Source organism: Hypanus sabinus, chromosome 1 (assembly GCF_030144855.1).
Source record: "Hypanus sabinus isolate sHypSab1 chromosome 1, sHypSab1.hap1, whole genome shotgun sequence".
In the NCBI taxonomy this organism is placed as follows: domain Eukaryota; kingdom Metazoa; phylum Chordata; class Chondrichthyes; order Myliobatiformes; family Dasyatidae; genus Hypanus; species Hypanus sabinus.
In genome coordinates this window covers 54,948,825-54,965,338 of record NC_082706.1, presented here as the reverse complement: position 1 = coordinate 54,965,338, position 16,514 = coordinate 54,948,825, and the positions used below count along the sequence as shown (strand labels likewise).

The 16,514-nt window shown below is 44.1% G+C and overlaps 1 long non-coding RNA gene across 2 annotated transcripts; it reads right to left on the bottom strand.

Moving 5' to 3' along the window:
- Nucleotides 1–13,001: 13,001 nt before the first annotated feature.
- LOC132396088 (uncharacterized) lies at nt 13,002–15,518 on the bottom strand. 2 transcript variants are annotated; one of them, XR_009512869.1, is made up of 4 exons: nt 15,383–15,518; nt 14,610–14,772; nt 14,426–14,523; nt 13,002–13,575 (listed from the first exon to the last, which is right to left on the bottom strand). It is a non-coding gene; the product is annotated as an uncharacterized LOC132396088 (long non-coding RNA). The 2 variants fall into 2 exon arrangements; XR_009512866.1 differs by lacking the exon at nt 15,383–15,518 and having other exon boundaries at nt 14,610–15,364.
- Between the last annotated feature and the right edge of the window lie 996 nt (nt 15,519–16,514).

The following is a 16,514-nucleotide window of genomic DNA, read 5'->3' as shown; positions in this document are numbered from 1 at the left end:
TATTGATCCAGTGGGTTGTGTGTTTATGCCTATGTTAACCTATTGTCCAGTAAAGTGATTACAGTATGTGGTTATGAACGCTGCAGGGGTTAAGTGGTGGTGCGAATCCACAGGGTTACTGGTAACGAATGCGTATGTATTGAGTGGGGTAGACATTTGTAGCCCCAATGAATTGTTAATAAGGACTGTGTGTAACGTTAAAGCATTAGGAACAGTTACAATCTCCAAACAAAACACACAAAATGCTGGTGGAACACAGCAGGCCAGGCAGCACCTGTAGGAAGAAGTACAGTCGACGTTTCGGGCCGAGGCCCTCCATCAAGACTAACTGAAAGAAAAGATAGTAAGAGATTTGAAAGTGGGAGGGGGAGGGGTGATCCAAAATGATAGAAGAAGACAGGAGGTGAAGCAAAGAGCTGTAAAGTTGATTGGCAAAAGGGACACAGAGCTGGAGAAGGGAGAGGATCATGGGACAGGAGGCTAAGGGAGAAAGAAAGGGGGAGGGAAGCACCAGAGGGAGATGGAGATCAGGCAAGGAGTTATTGTGAGAGGGATAGAAAGAGATAAAAGAGAGAGGGAAAAAAAAGGGGGAAATAAATAAATACATACATAAATAGAAACGGGATGGGGTAAGAAGGGTAGGAGGGGCATTAATGAAAGTTAGAGAAGTCAGCGTTCATGCCATCAGGTTGGAGGCTACCCAGCCAGTATATAAGGTGTTCCTCTGGTGCTCCCCTCCCCCCTTTCTTTCTCCCTGGTTGGTGGTGTTATCTGCCTGTAATTTTAGCCTGAGTTACCAGCTGAGAAGTAGAAACATTGATGCTGATGCGTTGTACTATCGTGCACATGAAGAGCTGGACAGGGACAGAGAGTGGGAGAGCGCTCCTACCCCTGAGTGAAAGACATTTGCCCATTTTCTATCACGGTAAGACAGAGGAAAGGCAAGGACAGAATTGAGCAGAAGATCACTTGGGAGCTTCTGATGGTGCCATTCCACAAGCTTACTTCATCCTGACTGCTCTGAAATCAAAGCAGTTGCCAGAATTCAGTCCCTGGGAAGTGGCAGCTGCTCAGGGAAATGATCCAGACATAGGCACGGTTTGGTTGTGGAAGGGGACCTGGAAACACTCTGTGGTGTCTCTACTACTGAGATGATGGCCCAAATTGGAGTTGATGAACCAGCTCCTATACCAGGTCATATCGCCTCTGGGCCAAGCTTGGTGTTCCTAGTTGGTTATGCTAGAGAGGCCAACTCCCTCCATTCGTGTCTTCTCTCATCTCTCCCCGGTAAAAGCCTGTGAAAATTTCTCTTCCAGACTCACAAGAAAGAACAATGGCGTTCCAAACTCCTGATACTTCTCAGGCAGAAACAACTAATGGTCCTGGAATTATCAGAGGATTCATTTATCTCTTGTCATAACCCAAACATTGCTGCTACAGAGAAACCATTACGTTATCAGTGTAACCATACTTCATGTTACACAACAGTGAAACCTTACAGCACGTTATGCACATTTCAGATAATCCTTCGGTTGTAGATCTTCCTCACTAATTTCAAAACTGAGGTCAATGGGCAACCTTGCTTCATGCTCAAACATCAGATACCCGGTAGCTTCATTCTGTGTTGGCACATGACCAAGTGGTTAAGTTGTTGCTCTAGTGATCTGAAGGTCGTGAGTTCAAGCCTCAGCTGAGGCAGTGTGTTGTATCCTAGAGCAAGGCACTTAACCACACATTGCTCCTGCATGCTTATAGCCCAGCAGTGGTGGTTGGTGCTGTATGAACAAGACAAGACTTCATGATGATTCCAGCCATTTGGGGGTTGACAAGACCTATGGATTACTCAGAAATCAGTACTGCTGACCTCGAATGAAGCTGGAAGTCGAGGAGTACAGTAAGTCATGCATTCAATGTATATGGAGAAAGAGCTGCCTACGAGGGCCGCTCTATTGTCCCATTTTCAGAGTGTGAGGCCACTTGACCAAGTGTGCATGGAATTCCAATCAATAGAGCCTGATGTCAGCAATCTGGTCAATATCTTTGTCATTACAGGAGATAGGCGCAAACTTTCCCTACCAAGGATCAGAGTGACCAAAGTGTTATGGGAGAAGTATTCCATTTATTATGGCCTCCACAGGTAGATACATAGAAATCAGTAAAACAATTTGGAGAGTAGTCTTAGACGTGAGTTTCTGAGCTTGCCTGGAGTCAAGAAGTCAAGAACTGCACCTTATCACCCACAGGGTGATCCCCAGCCCGAGAGCTTCAAACAGACCTTGCTAGACATGCTCAGAACCTTGGAGATCAGTAAAAAGAACAAGTGGAATCAACATGTTGGACATCTGGTCCACTGCTACAACTGTGTACAGAATGAAGCTACCAGGTATCTGATGTTTGGGCATGAAGCAAGGTTGCCCATTGACCTCTGTTTTGGGACTTGCGAAGAAGTTCTACAACAGAAGAGTTATCAGAAGTATGTGTCTGATATGAGAAAGGATCTGGAAAAGGCTTATAAAGCAGCTGAGGTCTCAGCTACCAAGCAGAATCAAGGAAATAAGAGGAGGTATGAAAGAAGGTTATGATCTCCCAACTAATCACTCGAGAATGAGTTCTCAAAGAATTTGAAGCTGCCTGGGAAGCATAAGTTAGCTAACCGTTGGGCATCCACACCCTATGTAGTGGAGAGTCTGATGTCATATTACCATATAATAACCATATAGCAATTGCAGAATGGAAACAGGCCATCTCGGTCCTTCTAGTCTGTGCCAAACACTTACTCTGACCTAGTCCCACTGGCCTGCAGTCAGCTCATAACCCTCCATTCCTTTCCTGTCCATATACCTATCCAATTTTACCTTAAATGACAATACCAAACCTGCCTCTACCACTTCTACTGGAAGCTCGTTCCACACAGCAACCACTCTCAGAGTAAAGAAATTCCCCCTCGTGTTACCCTTAAACTTTTGCCCCCTAACTCTCAACTCATGTCCTCTTGTTTGAATCTCCCCTACTCTCAATGGAAAAAGCCTAACCATGTCAACTCTATCTATCACCTCATAATTTTATTTACCTCTATCAAGTCCCCCATAAACCTTCTACACTCCAAAGAATAAAGACTGAACTTGTTCAACCTTTCTCAGTAACTTAGCTGCTGAAACCCAGGTAACATTCTAGTAAATCTTCTCTGTACTCTCTCTATTTTGTCGACATCTTTCCTACAATTCCAGAACTGTACACCAGAACTGTACACAATACTCCAAATTCAGCCTTATCAATGCCTTGTACAATTTTAACATTACATTCCAACTCCTATACTCAATGCTCTGATTTATAAGGGCCAGCATACCAAAATCTTTCTTCACCACCCTATCCACCTTCAGGGAACTATGTACCATAATTTCTAGATCACTCTGTTCTACTGCATTCTTTAATGCCCAACCATTTACCATGTATGTCCTATTTGAATTATTCCTACCAAAATGTAGCACTTCACACTTATCAGTATTAAACTCCATCTGCCATTGTTCAGCCCACTCTTTTAACTGGCCTAAGTCTCTCTGCAAGCTTTGAAAACCTACTTCATTATCCACAACACCACCTACCTTAGTATCATCTGCATACTTACTAATCCAATTTACCACCCCATCATCCAGATCATTAATGTATATGACAAATAACATTGGACCAAGTACAGATCCCTGAGGCACACCACTAGTCACCGGCCTCCAACCTGACAAACTGTTATCCACCACTATTCTCTGGCATCTCCCATCCTGCCACTGTTGAATCCATTTTACTACCTCAATATTAACACCTAACGATTCAACCTTCCTAACTAACCTTCCATGTGGAACTGTGTCAAAGGCCTTACTGAAGACCATATAGATTACATCCACTGCTTTACCCTCGTCAGCTTTCCTCTTAACATCTTCAAACAATTCAATAAGATTTATTTGTCAAACATGACCTTCCACGCACAAATCCATGCTGACTGTTCCTAATCAGACCCTGTCTATCCAGATAATTATATATACCATCTCTAAGAATACTTTCCATTAATTTACCCACCACTGATGTCAAACTGACAGGCCTATAATTGCTAGGTTTACTCTTAGAACCCTTCTTAAACAATGGAACCACATGAGTGATAAGCCAATCCTTCGGCACCATCCCCGTTTCTAATGATATTTGAAATATTTCTGTCAGAGTCCTTGCTATTTCTACACTAACTTCCCTCAAGGTCCTAGGGAATATCCTGTCAAGATCCAGAGATTTATCCACTTTTATATTCCTTAAAAGCGCCAGTGCTTCCTCCTCTTTAATCGTCATAGGTTCCATAACTTCCCTACTTGTTTCCCTTACCTGACACAATTCAATATCCTTCTCCTTAGAGAATACCGAAGAAAAGAAATTGTTCAAAATCTTCTCCATCTCTTTTGGCTCCACACACAGCTGTCCACTCTGATTCTCTAAGGGACCAATTTTCTCCCTAACTATCCTTTTGCTATTATTCTAACTGTAGAAACCCCTCAGATTTATTTTCACCTTACTTGCCAAAGCAACCTCGTATCTTCTTTTAGCTTTTCTCATTACTTTCTTTAGATTCTTCTTACATTCTTTATATTCCTCAAGCACCTCATTTACTCCATGCTACCTATTTTTATTGTAGATATCTCTCTTTTTCCTAACCAAGTTTCCAATATCCATTGAAAACCATGGCTCTCTCAAACTTTTAACCTTTCCTTTCAACCTAACAGTGTTACGTACATCGTAACTGGGTTAACAAACTAGCAGAAATGGAAGTATCTGTTGGAGTCTGGTGGTACCGAAAACCAAAGGTGTTTATTAGTAAACTACACAATACAGTGTCAAAAATGCAAATATACATATAAACCAGGTTAGCAATAATAAACATAGAAGTGTAGGAATAATAATCAACAATAAGAAACAAGCTCTATCAATGTCTAAGGGTAAATGAATTGTCATTGAAGAATGTTAACTTCAGTTCATGTGTGCTGAGGTGGTTGCGGTTGTTGTATTGTAATTTGTTGGAGAGAGAGAGAGTGAGATGTAACAGCTGTAGCAGGCAAACCTTCCATGGTCTTCTTATTCCGTCGTACCATTGTGGTCATTCGGTATGACCCCTCTGTTCTCGGCTAGACTGTTCTTTTGTGGTGGACTCGTCACTCTGGCGTGAGTGGACACACACACAAGTCCCCACCGGCCCTGCCGTCACACTGTGAGCTTTGTTGACTGATCTTCTGATTCGGTCCTCGAAGTCCCCACCTTTCTGTGGGTGCACAACACTCGGTTAGTGTCCACTGGTGTGTCTGAGGGGTGTCTCCCCACACCTGTCTTTTATCCCCACTGACGGGGTATCAGCCATCCATCAACTCAAAATGACCATGTCCATCAAATCAGGCCACTCCTGCTGTCTCCTTAGGAATGTTAATGAGCAAAGTAACGTCCTTGTAACGTAAGGTAAACAATCCAGGAAGAAGCCATAATACATAAATATTCTCTCTCTCTCTCTCTCTCTCTCTCTCTCTCTCTCTCTCTCTCTCTCTCTCTCTCTTCTGTAGCAGATGTTCCTGCCTCCGTGCTTCATCTCTCTCTCTCATTAGCAGCATAGCAATAGCAATAGTTCATAGGTCTCAAACGGAGAGGCGGGGGATGGTTAACTCTGCACACCATTTCCAGCAGGTCTGTTCAGCACTCATAGCACCCCCATCCATCAAGGAATTTTCACCCAGGGTGAAAATTAACTAGTAAAGCACACTACAGAGTCTAATATAATACAGAAGTGGTCATTAACTACAAGAATAATACAGATAAACTTTTGAATTAACACCTGGATAAACAATCAGAAATTACATTGTCACTCCCCTTTACATGTTGTATTTTAATATCGAATTCTTGTAACAACAAAGTGTGAACCAATACATGTGTGATTATAATGTAGTACATTACAGAAGTTTGTGCAAATACTAATCTATATTTCACTTTTAAACCTAGCATTCAGTCAATCTGCTACAATATCATCTTTATTATTCACATGCTTTGCCTAAAGAAAAAGTCAAATTCCCGCAAAACCAGATCCTGTTATTCAAAGTGGTCTTTGGTCACCCCTTGCTCTTTTCCACTTAACTCTCATGTGGTTAGCTTGCTCATCAATCCAGATTAGGCCTTCACACACTCCTTTCACAGGAGCTAGCTTATCACTAATGTTTTCCAGACTAAGCCCATTTGCTGACTTCCACACCACTCATTAATTTTAAGCAGGTCATTAATTTTATCTTCAGGATATTTAATTCTGTTAGTTTCCAGTTTAACATCTGCAGGTGATCCCTCTTGGTCAAAACAACACTTCAAGTTCTGCCTCCAAATCACATACTTGAACAACATCACCAAGTTGTTTACCTTTAAATTTCAAAACAAACTGTAATTGATTCGCAGGCACCTTGTTAACACACCATTGTCCCTTCAACATGGTCAATACTTCTAAAATCAATCCAGACTTTATTTTCCTTATTCAAAAGTTTAGGAACAATACTTTTCCCTTTTCCTTCAATAATAATCATCTCACCAGCTTTCATCTCATCACTAACTGTTAACACAAGTGACTGAGAATCCTCACTTTCTACCAGTGCCAAGGTTAACCCTTTCTTCACTGAACCAAGTCTATCTGATCCAAAAGGACTGCATTCCTTTTTAACCTAATTAGACACCTGAGACCTTTCCTGAGCCTCCACACAAGGTTCAGTACCCTGTGACTCTACATCCTTCACAGATACCATCCCTTCAGAAATAAACCTCTCATGCTCCTTTTCGGCTCTATCTAACCTCACCTTCCTCATCATTCTGCTGACCGGCTCAATGCAACCATTCAGAGTTGCCATCTTTCCTTTTCCTGTCTCCTTCTTTGGAGCAAAGCACTTAGATGCTATGTGGCCAGCTTTCCCACAATTATAACACGTAAAGCTGGGAACCTTCTTGCCAGCCTGCTTTACCTCCGCCTTTCCTTTTCTGCTAGTTCCTGGCTTAATCTCTGCCTTAGCCAGTGGGCTTTCTCTACCTTCCCTACTGCCTCTCTGGTGGCTCTTATTTGGGGGAAATTTTGTCTTGTGGGTTAAGGCATACTCGTCTGCTAACTTGGCAGTTGCAGACGGAGTCTCTGTCTCCTTCTCGTCCAAATACGTCTAAATACCTTCAAGGACACAACTTTTAAATTGCTCGATGAGCATCAGCTGTTGCAGCCTATCAAAATTTCCATTGACCCTTTTTGAGGCGCAGCACCGATCCCAATACATTTGCATCTCACGGGCAAACACTAAATACGTGCGGTCTCATGGCCTCCTCAAATTTCAGATCTTCTGCCGGTATGCCTCTGGAATCAATTCATAACTCCTTAGTATAGCCCTTTTCACTTCATCATAATCTTTAGACTCATCCATAGACAATGCCGAATAAGCTTGCTGAGCCTTCCCCCTAAGTACACTCTGTAACAGAACAATCCATTTCTCCTTAGGCCAGCTCTGATTCAATGCAACTTTCTCAAAATGGAGGAAATACCTATTGACATCCATCTCCTCGAATGGGGGTATCAACCTAATCTCCTGACAAATCTTGAACCCCTTGTTTGGGTCTACTACCTGGCCTCCTCCCTGCAATGCCTTAAGCTTTTCCAGCTCAAATTGCCTCTCTTCCTGTTCCTTCTCGGCCTCCAGCTCCAGCTTCCTTACTCGAAGCTCATGCTCCCTCTTCTCCCTCTTCTCTTCCTCCTCCCTTTTCTCTCTCTCTGCTTCCAGCTGCCTTATCTGGAGTTCATACTCTCTCTTCTTTTCCTCCTCAGCCAACCTTAATTTTTCCATCTGTAACTGAAGCTCAATCTCAGTTGGTTTCCACTCAGGGAACAGTTACAATGCCCCCGACGGGAACACACCTTGGGGTACATAATACACAGCTATTGTCCTCTGTATCTCCAACTTTCTCATTGCCAGTTTCACCACTGAGAGATTCTATTGTCTCACAATACCCAACAATTCCACTTTTCTGGCATCCTCTAATGCCCCCGTAGTTGGTTCTTTTAAAAATTTGTCAATCTCCATCTCTGCTTGTTTTCCATCTGGTTATCTACACAACCAGATCAAATAAGGGACAACTATGCCAATTCACTGCCCCCCCCCCCAATTTGGTAATCAAATCCCGAGACGAGCCCCCAATTTATCACGTACCCCATAACTGGGTTTACAGATGAGCAGAAATAGAAGAATCCGTTGGAGTCTGGTGGTACCGAAAACTAAAGGTGTTTATCAGTAAACTAAGCAATACAATATCAAAAATGCAAATATACATATAAACAGGTTAGAAATAATAAACATAGAAGTGTAGGAATAATAATCAACAATAATAAACAAGCTCTATCAATGTCTAGGGGTAAATGAATTGTCATAAGAGAATATAGAGTTCAGTTCAGTTCATGTGTGCTGAGGTAGTTGCGGTTGTTGTATTGTAATTTGTTGGAGAGAGAGAGCGAACAAGATGTAATAGCTGCAGCCAGCAAACCTTCCGTGGTCTTCTTATTCCATCATACCATTGTGGTTACTCGGTTATGACCCCTCCGTTCTCGGCTAGACTGTTCTTCTGTGGTGGACTTGTCACTCTGGCATGAGTGGACACACACACAAGTCCCCACCGGCCCTGCCATCACACTATGAGCTTTGTTGACTGATCTTCTGATTCGGTCCTCGAAGTCCCCACCTTCCTGTGGGTGCTCAACACTCAGTCAGTGTCCACTGGTGTGTCTGAGGGGTGTCTCCCCACACCTGTCTTTTATCCCCACTGACGGGGTATCAGCCATCCATCAACTCAAAATGACCATGTCCATCAAATCAGGCCACTCCTGCTGTCTCCTTAGGAATGTTAACGAGCAAAGTAATGTCCTTGTAGCTAAATGTAAACAATCCAGGAAGAAGCCATAATACATAAATCAAATGGGTCTTTCTCTCTCTCTCTCTTATCTGTAGCAGATGTCCCTGCCTCTGTGCTTCATCTCTCTCTCTCATTAGCAGCATAGCAATAGCAATAGTTCATAGTTCTGAAAGGGGGGGGGGGAATGGTTAACTCTGCACACCATTTCCAGCAGGTCTGTTCAGCATTCATAACAACAGGAACATAAAGATTCTGTAGCCTCAAAATTTTACCTTTAAATGACCTCCATTATTCTATTACATCCTTCCCATAAAACAAATTGTCCCAACCCACTCCTTCTGAATCCTTTTGCATCTCCTCAAAGTTAGACTTTCTCCAATCAAAAATTTCAACACTGGGTCCAGTCCTATCCTTCTCCATGATTATATTGAAATTAATGGCACTGTGATCACTGGACCCAAAGTGCTCCCCAACCCATACCTCTGTCACCTGACCTATTTCATTCCCTAACAGAAGATCCAACACTCCCCCTTCTCTAGTCAGTACCTCTATGTATTGCTGCAAAAAACTATCCTGCACACATTTTACAAACTCCATACCATCCATCCCTTTTATAGAATGGGCTTCACAGTCTATATGTGGAAAATTAAAATCTCCCACAATCACAACCCTGTGCTTACTACAAATATCTGCTATCTCCTTGCAAATTTGGTCCTCCAATTCTTGCTTCCCTATAAGTGTTATTACACCTTTCCCATTCCTCAATTCCACCTAAATAGTCTCCCTAGACGAGCCCTCTAATCTATCCTGCCAGAAAACCACTGTAATATTTTCTCTGACAAGCAATGCAACACCTCCCTCCTTGCCTCTCCAATTCTATCAAAATTGAAGCAACAAAATCCAGGAATATTTAGTTGCCAATCACACCCCTCCTGCAACCATGTTTCACTAATAGCTACCATATCATATTTCCAGGTATCGTTCCATGCTCTCTCATCCACCTTTCTTACAATGCTCCTAGCATTAAAATAAATGCATTTGAGTAATTCTCCACCTCTTCCTCTCTGTTTATCTCTAACAGTACAAAGAACTTTACTGTCTTCTTTATCTGCCTTCTCCCGTACATATGGTCCTACACTCTGGTTCCCTTCCCTCCTCGTATCTAGTTTAAATCCACTGGAGCCTGTCTAGCAATCCTACCTGCAAGAATATTTGTCCCCCTCCAGTTCAGATGTAAACCATCCTGCCAGACAGGTCCCACCTTCCCTGGAAAACTGCCCAATTATCTATAAATCTGAAGCCCTCCCTCCTGCATCATGTCTTCAGCCATGTGGTGATCTGCACTATCTTACTATTTCTAAACCCACCTGCATGTGGCACTGGTAGCAATCCTGAGATTGCTATCCTGGAGGTCCAGTCCTTTAACTTGGTGCCTAGCTCCCTAAACTCACCTTTCAGGACCTCCTCACTCTTCCTACCCACGTCATTGGTCCCTACATGGACCACGACATCTGGCTGGTCACCCTCCCTCTTGAGAATACTGAGAACTCGATCTGAGATATCGCAAACCCTGGCACCAGGGAGTCAACAGACCATCTGGGATTCTTGATCTCTTCCACAGAACCTCCTATCTGTTCCCCTAACTATCGAATCCCCTATAACTACTGCTCTCCTCTTTTCCCTCCTTCCCTTCTGAGCTGAGGGTTCAGTCTAGGTGCCAGAGACACAACCACTGCAACTTGTCCCTGATAGGCTGTCCCCGCCAACAGTATCCAAAACGGTATAATTATTGTTGATTGGAACGGCCACAGGGAATTCTGTCTATTCACCTTCCCTCTCCTGCCAGTCACCCAGCTACCTATCTCCTGACTCCTAGGGGTGACTATCTCCCTGAAACTCCTGTCTATTTCTGCCTCTGCCTCCCGAATGAACTGAAGTTCATCCAGCTCCAGCTCCAGTTCCCTAACTTGGTTTGTCAGGAGCTGCAGCTGGATGCACCTTTTACAGGTGTAGTCATCAGGGACAACAGTGTTCACCCTGACTTCCCACAAACTGCAAACGGAGCACTCAACTGCCCTAACTGCTGCCTCCATCACCTACTCCTAATTTAATTAGTTAATTAAAGGAGTTAACCTGGCCTTACCTCACCTGGAGTGAAACTCGTATTCAGCCTCTGCTCACTTTTTAAATTCCCCCGCTGATCTTAGAGGCCGACTTTTACGCGCTTGCGCAGTCATGCCCCGTTCAATCCTCGCCTCTGCCTGTTCCTACTGAAGCCTGATTGAGCCAAAACCGACCCACTTTACCTCAGTCCACTCCGGCAATGGCTGCTACGATGATGACCGCTGTATATTGCGGTCTTTCTTTTAAACCTCTGGCGTGCTACATTTAGCCTCTTTGCCCCGATCAGTTAAAAAAACAACAGCTTCGCTCCAAGCTTCTTTTACATCTTTCCTCTCCACCTCTTGTTTTGACTTAAATGTCAAATGTACCAGTTTTCCAGGTGAATCCAAAGAATGGGAATGGACCTGTCAAGTTTCTCCATTGGAACCGCCTTCTGCCTCTGGCGCATGAGGTACATATTGACTCAGAGCTTGACCTCCACCGTACATCTGCGGGGATGAGGGTGAACTTAAAGACCAGCAGCAGAAATGACTAGACCAGACCTTCCCCTCTGAATGTGGTACAAAGTCAAAGGATGGGAAAATAGGGGTGTGGTATATGCTGCCCTTTGCAAACTTGCCAATACATGACAAAGAGATTCTGAACCCTTATCACGCTGAGGCAGCTGAAATGGGGGAACAAGCAGAGGACAAGCAGGTTTACAGTTAGAAACTGGGCATGAAGCTGAGCTCAGCCAAGTGAGGGGACCTGAGTTGTTGGGAGGCATGAGAATGGGACAGGGAGGGGGCTCCCCAGGTAGACAGGAAAGAACACAGGGAGTGTCTGAAGCTGAGGAAGTAGATGATGGGGTATGGAGATGGGGTCAGAAGACCCCAGATAGACTTGACTATATTGCATCCAGAGAAGAGAGTGTGGTACCTGTCCCCTTGGTGAGATGTGTCACTGCCATGTACACCTGGGTTGGATGTTGTGCTTTGTTTTACAGGGTGACAAATCTCAACACCATGAGGAGATGACTCATTATATTGAAGGGAGAGTGCAACACCCTGGGAAAGGTTTCACTGCTAACGTAATGGTCGTTCTGTAGAAGCGGAGATTGTGTAATGGTTAGAGATAATGGGTGCTTTGGAATGAGAGCCATCCAATGAGGGGAATGGGTTTTGTGTTGTATACCTGACACCGGTGTGATCTGGGTCCTTTATTCAGAGGAAGGTGAAGGGAGAGAATGCTGAAGAGAACCAGTGATACGATTTGACCCAGTGGGGCAAGGTACCGAGATCAACTGAGGATCAGTGAATATGAATTTTGGGAAGAGTTGAGCTCCAACTCGTGCACATTTGACTGTTTAATTATAATGGGCCCTTTTTGTTTGTTTCTATCTTTTCCTTACTAACCCTTCAGGGAAGTGAAGATTCATCAATATAATTCCTTTAATCGTATGCAGTGTGCTGTCTGTTATTTCCTGGCACTGAGTTGTAACAGGGCAGCAAATTACACAGAGTCCACACAAACCGGGGTCTGGGGTGGAAGAGCCATCTCAATCTCATGGGTTTGCCAGTACCAGAGTGTGTCTTCCCGAGACTTACGTAGCCACGGAAACCGGGGGATTTCACTAGAAAGCAGCATCCACCATCAGGGACACACACCTCCCAGGACATGCTCTCTTCTTGCTGCTGCCATCAGAAAGAAGGTGCAGGAGCCCTAAGACTCACTCCACTGGGTTCAGGAAGTTGTTACCCCTCAATCATCAGGCTCCTGAATCAAAGTGGATAACGTCACTCAACTTCACTTGTCCCCTTCATTGAGATGTTCCCACTCCCACTGGACTCACTTTTAGGGACTCTTGTCACACACCCCGTGACTGAGTTACCGAACCAGCAGAAATGGAATACACGTTGGAATCTAGTACTACTGTAACTAATAGTGTTTATTAGTAAACTAATTAATACAGTACTATAAAATACAGATATATGAAACAGGTTAGCAATGATATATACAGACGTGTGGAAATAGGAATCAAAACCAAGCTCATTCAAAGTCTAGGGGTAAATGAATAGTCTTACAATGGTGAAGAGTTCAGTTCAGTTCAGTTTAGTTTAGGTCGAGGTAGTTGCTGGTGTACCATTGGAGAGAGAGAGAGAGGTGTTCCATTTGCCGTCAAAACTTCCGTGGTCTTCCTGTCCTGTTTAGGTCACCAACTGTGACCCCATACCTGGCAAGACCATTCTTCAGTGGTAGGCTTGTCACCCAGGCAAGGGTGGACAGACAGACAAGCCCCCACCTGTCGCACCTTCACACACTGTGAGCCTCTGATCGATTCCCCCGGATCGATCCTCCAAACTCCCACCTTCCTGTGAGTGCACAACGCTCTTTCAGTGCCCCGTGGTGTGTCTGTCTGTGTCTTCGCAGACCTACTTTTTATCTCCTCTGACGGGGTACCGGCCATCCATCAGCTGTCCATCACCTGGTACCGCCTTGCTGTCTCAGCAGGAATCCACACGAGCAGGCAAAGAAAGTGTCCTTGATGCAAGGTAAACAATTAGCAAAGTAGCCATAATACTAACTCATCTCTCTCTCTCTCTCATTATCAGCATCTGTGCAGGATGCCTCCCCCCTCTTCTTCTCTCTCTCTCATTAGCAGCATAGTTCATGGGGAGGGGGGGCAACTCTGGACCCCATCTCAGTTTGGTTTACTTATCACACTCTTAATCTCATGTTAACATGGAGGTAAGGAGGATTTTTTTTTTTAGCCAGAGAGTGGACAGAAGGAGGTGGAGGCCAAGTCCATGGGTGTATTGAAGGCAAAAGTTGATTGTTTCCTGATTGGTTGGAGCATCACAGGTTCTGGCGAGAAGACAGATGTATGGTGTTGAGTGGGATCCGGGATCAGCCATGAGAGAATACTGGGGCAGACTCGATGGGCTGAATGGCCTAATTCTGCTCCTATGTCTAATGCTCTTATGTTCTTGATATTTATTGCTTAGTTATTTATTTTATTATTTTTTGTTTCTTTTTTTATTTGACAGTTGCTTGACTTTTGAACACTGGTTGAACACTCAAGTTGGTGCTGCCTTTCATTGTTCTTGTTATGCTTAATATTCTATGAATTATTGAATATGCCCACAGGAAAATGAATCTCAGGGTTGTATATGGTGACATTTATATTATTTGATAATAATTTACTTTGAACTGAGGTTTCTCCCGTGGTTATAAATACAATGGCATTGAAATGATGGTTCACTGTTACCTGTCTGAGTCTGATCAAGGATGGACAATAAATGGTAGATGTGTCTGCACACTCACAAAGTGGGGCGGTTATACTGTAAAAATACCATATTGATATCACTTCTCCTATTCTACAGATTATTACCTTCCTCTGCAGTGGCTCATATTCGTAAATCCATGCATTGTGTTTCTCTGGTATCCCTAATAATTCAAACTTGGTCCCAATCACAACCCTGTGAACATCTGGAAAAGAGAGATGATCCAGATATCAATATGAAGCTGCAATGCTGAGGTGACAATGGTTACACAAACTAAAAAAAGGCACTTACATTTCTGTGTCACGATCGTCTGTAACTCCTGAAACTCTTTCATTATATCGTCACTGATAAAGTCTATGATGACAATGTTAAATATGAATGCGTCTCCATGGAGTATAATTTCCGGAATAACAGGATAGTTGGAAACATCTGAGTCAGGATTCAAACTGTGTAACTAAGTGAGACAATGAAGAACTGGTGACGGAGAAGCAGCAAGAACACAGATGATCACAATCACTCAGCACTGAGGTGAACACTGACTGGAGGGACCAGTCCCATCAGACAAAGCCCAGAGATCAGAGTCACTGATCTACTGAGATCCAGATGGGCTCTGACCTCACTCTTGCTTCTGTGATCCTCTTATGTGAGAATGTAGGGATTTCATCCTCGTCGGGACACAGGTTAAGTCATTCCTTGTGGATCCAGAGCCGAGAGGAATGTGTTGATGAGGGATGATTTCCCAGCCCCCACCCTGCTAACCAGCAGGATGTTTATACAGGAATCCACACAGCCCGCAGGGGGTTTGTAGTTACACAAGTAGCTCCTCAACATGCCTGAGGTTCCTGCCAGAGGCCAGGAAGACAGAGCATCAGCTGTCTGGGTGAAACAGGTTGATGAATTCACACCCTGATTACGGGAACCTACCGCTCGTCATGGTTGGAAAGTGAAAAAAGCAGTTCTTTGAAAACTCTGAAATGTAATGTGAAAGAATTAATTTCTTTGTTTTTTATCTCAGGAATTAGGGGTAGAGTGGACTCAGTAACGGATTGAAGATATAAACTTACTGCTTCCCATGTTTGTCGTTGTGTAAACCCAGTGATCGGTGCTGGTGTGCTGACTGCGCTTTAGCCCGCGGGGATCCAAGTCTGGTTCCTGCTTGTACTTTCACTTTGGCTCGAGGCTGCTCAATGTGCGAACTCGGCGAGGGAGATCAAGTGAAACAGGAACCAATAAAGAATTTTACAAAGAGACTACTTTCATTCTGCCTTTGCTGTCGTCCGGATTCAGCTACTCCACCCAGGGCGGACACGTTAACGAAAAGAGCCCTTCCTGTTTACAGTACTATCACCCACGAACGGGAAACATGACAGAACACCAGGAAAATTCTGTCACATTGTTCTACCAGGGAATGTTGCTGACCTCCAGACCCTACATCCCAGCATGTGAATTCCCATTTCCTCTATGGACATTGTGCTCAGTCTCCTCACGCCCCTCCCCTGTGAATTCCCATTCCTTCACCTTCCCTGTGAGTCTGTGGACATTGTGCTCAGTCTCCTCGCAGCCCTCCCCTGTCCAACACGTCGGCTTCATCTTTGCTCCTTCATCAGCTGATGTTGTCATCGTTTCCCATATCACTCAATCCCAGATGGAGATCCTGCCTTCCCATGTGAACAGTGGTTTCCCAGGGTCATGTGCACCTTGCCTGGGAATGGCTTCAGGAAATGGAGGAGTCACTTCAAATACGAAGAGGGTAAGGACAGTGGAAATGGACATCTCCAATGTCTTTGTTATTGCCTTTTACTGCAAGGAATGTGAGATTGTTTTCCAACATACATGTTGGATGTTGTCAAATGCCTTACTGAAGTCCATGTAGACAACAGCCACTGCCTTGCCTTCATCAACTTTCCTGGAATGCATTGTTAACGTGGAATGCCATAAGTTCAATTTATGGATTTATTGGCAATGAGCAAGGTTGGGTGACAGAGGGGCCTTAGTCATAACGAGAACTTGGCCTCAAGCCAAGATGCTGCCTCTTTACAGCCTTCCGGAGAGAGGCGTTGGAGCCATTGCGCTCCACTGGGGGCGGTGTTGTGGTGAAATGCTGGAAGTGGCGCTGCCCCCTCCCCACTCCCCAGTGTTTGCTCAGCAGAAAACAAGCTGTGTTTGTGGATGATGGCAGATTTCAGTGGCTTCAAT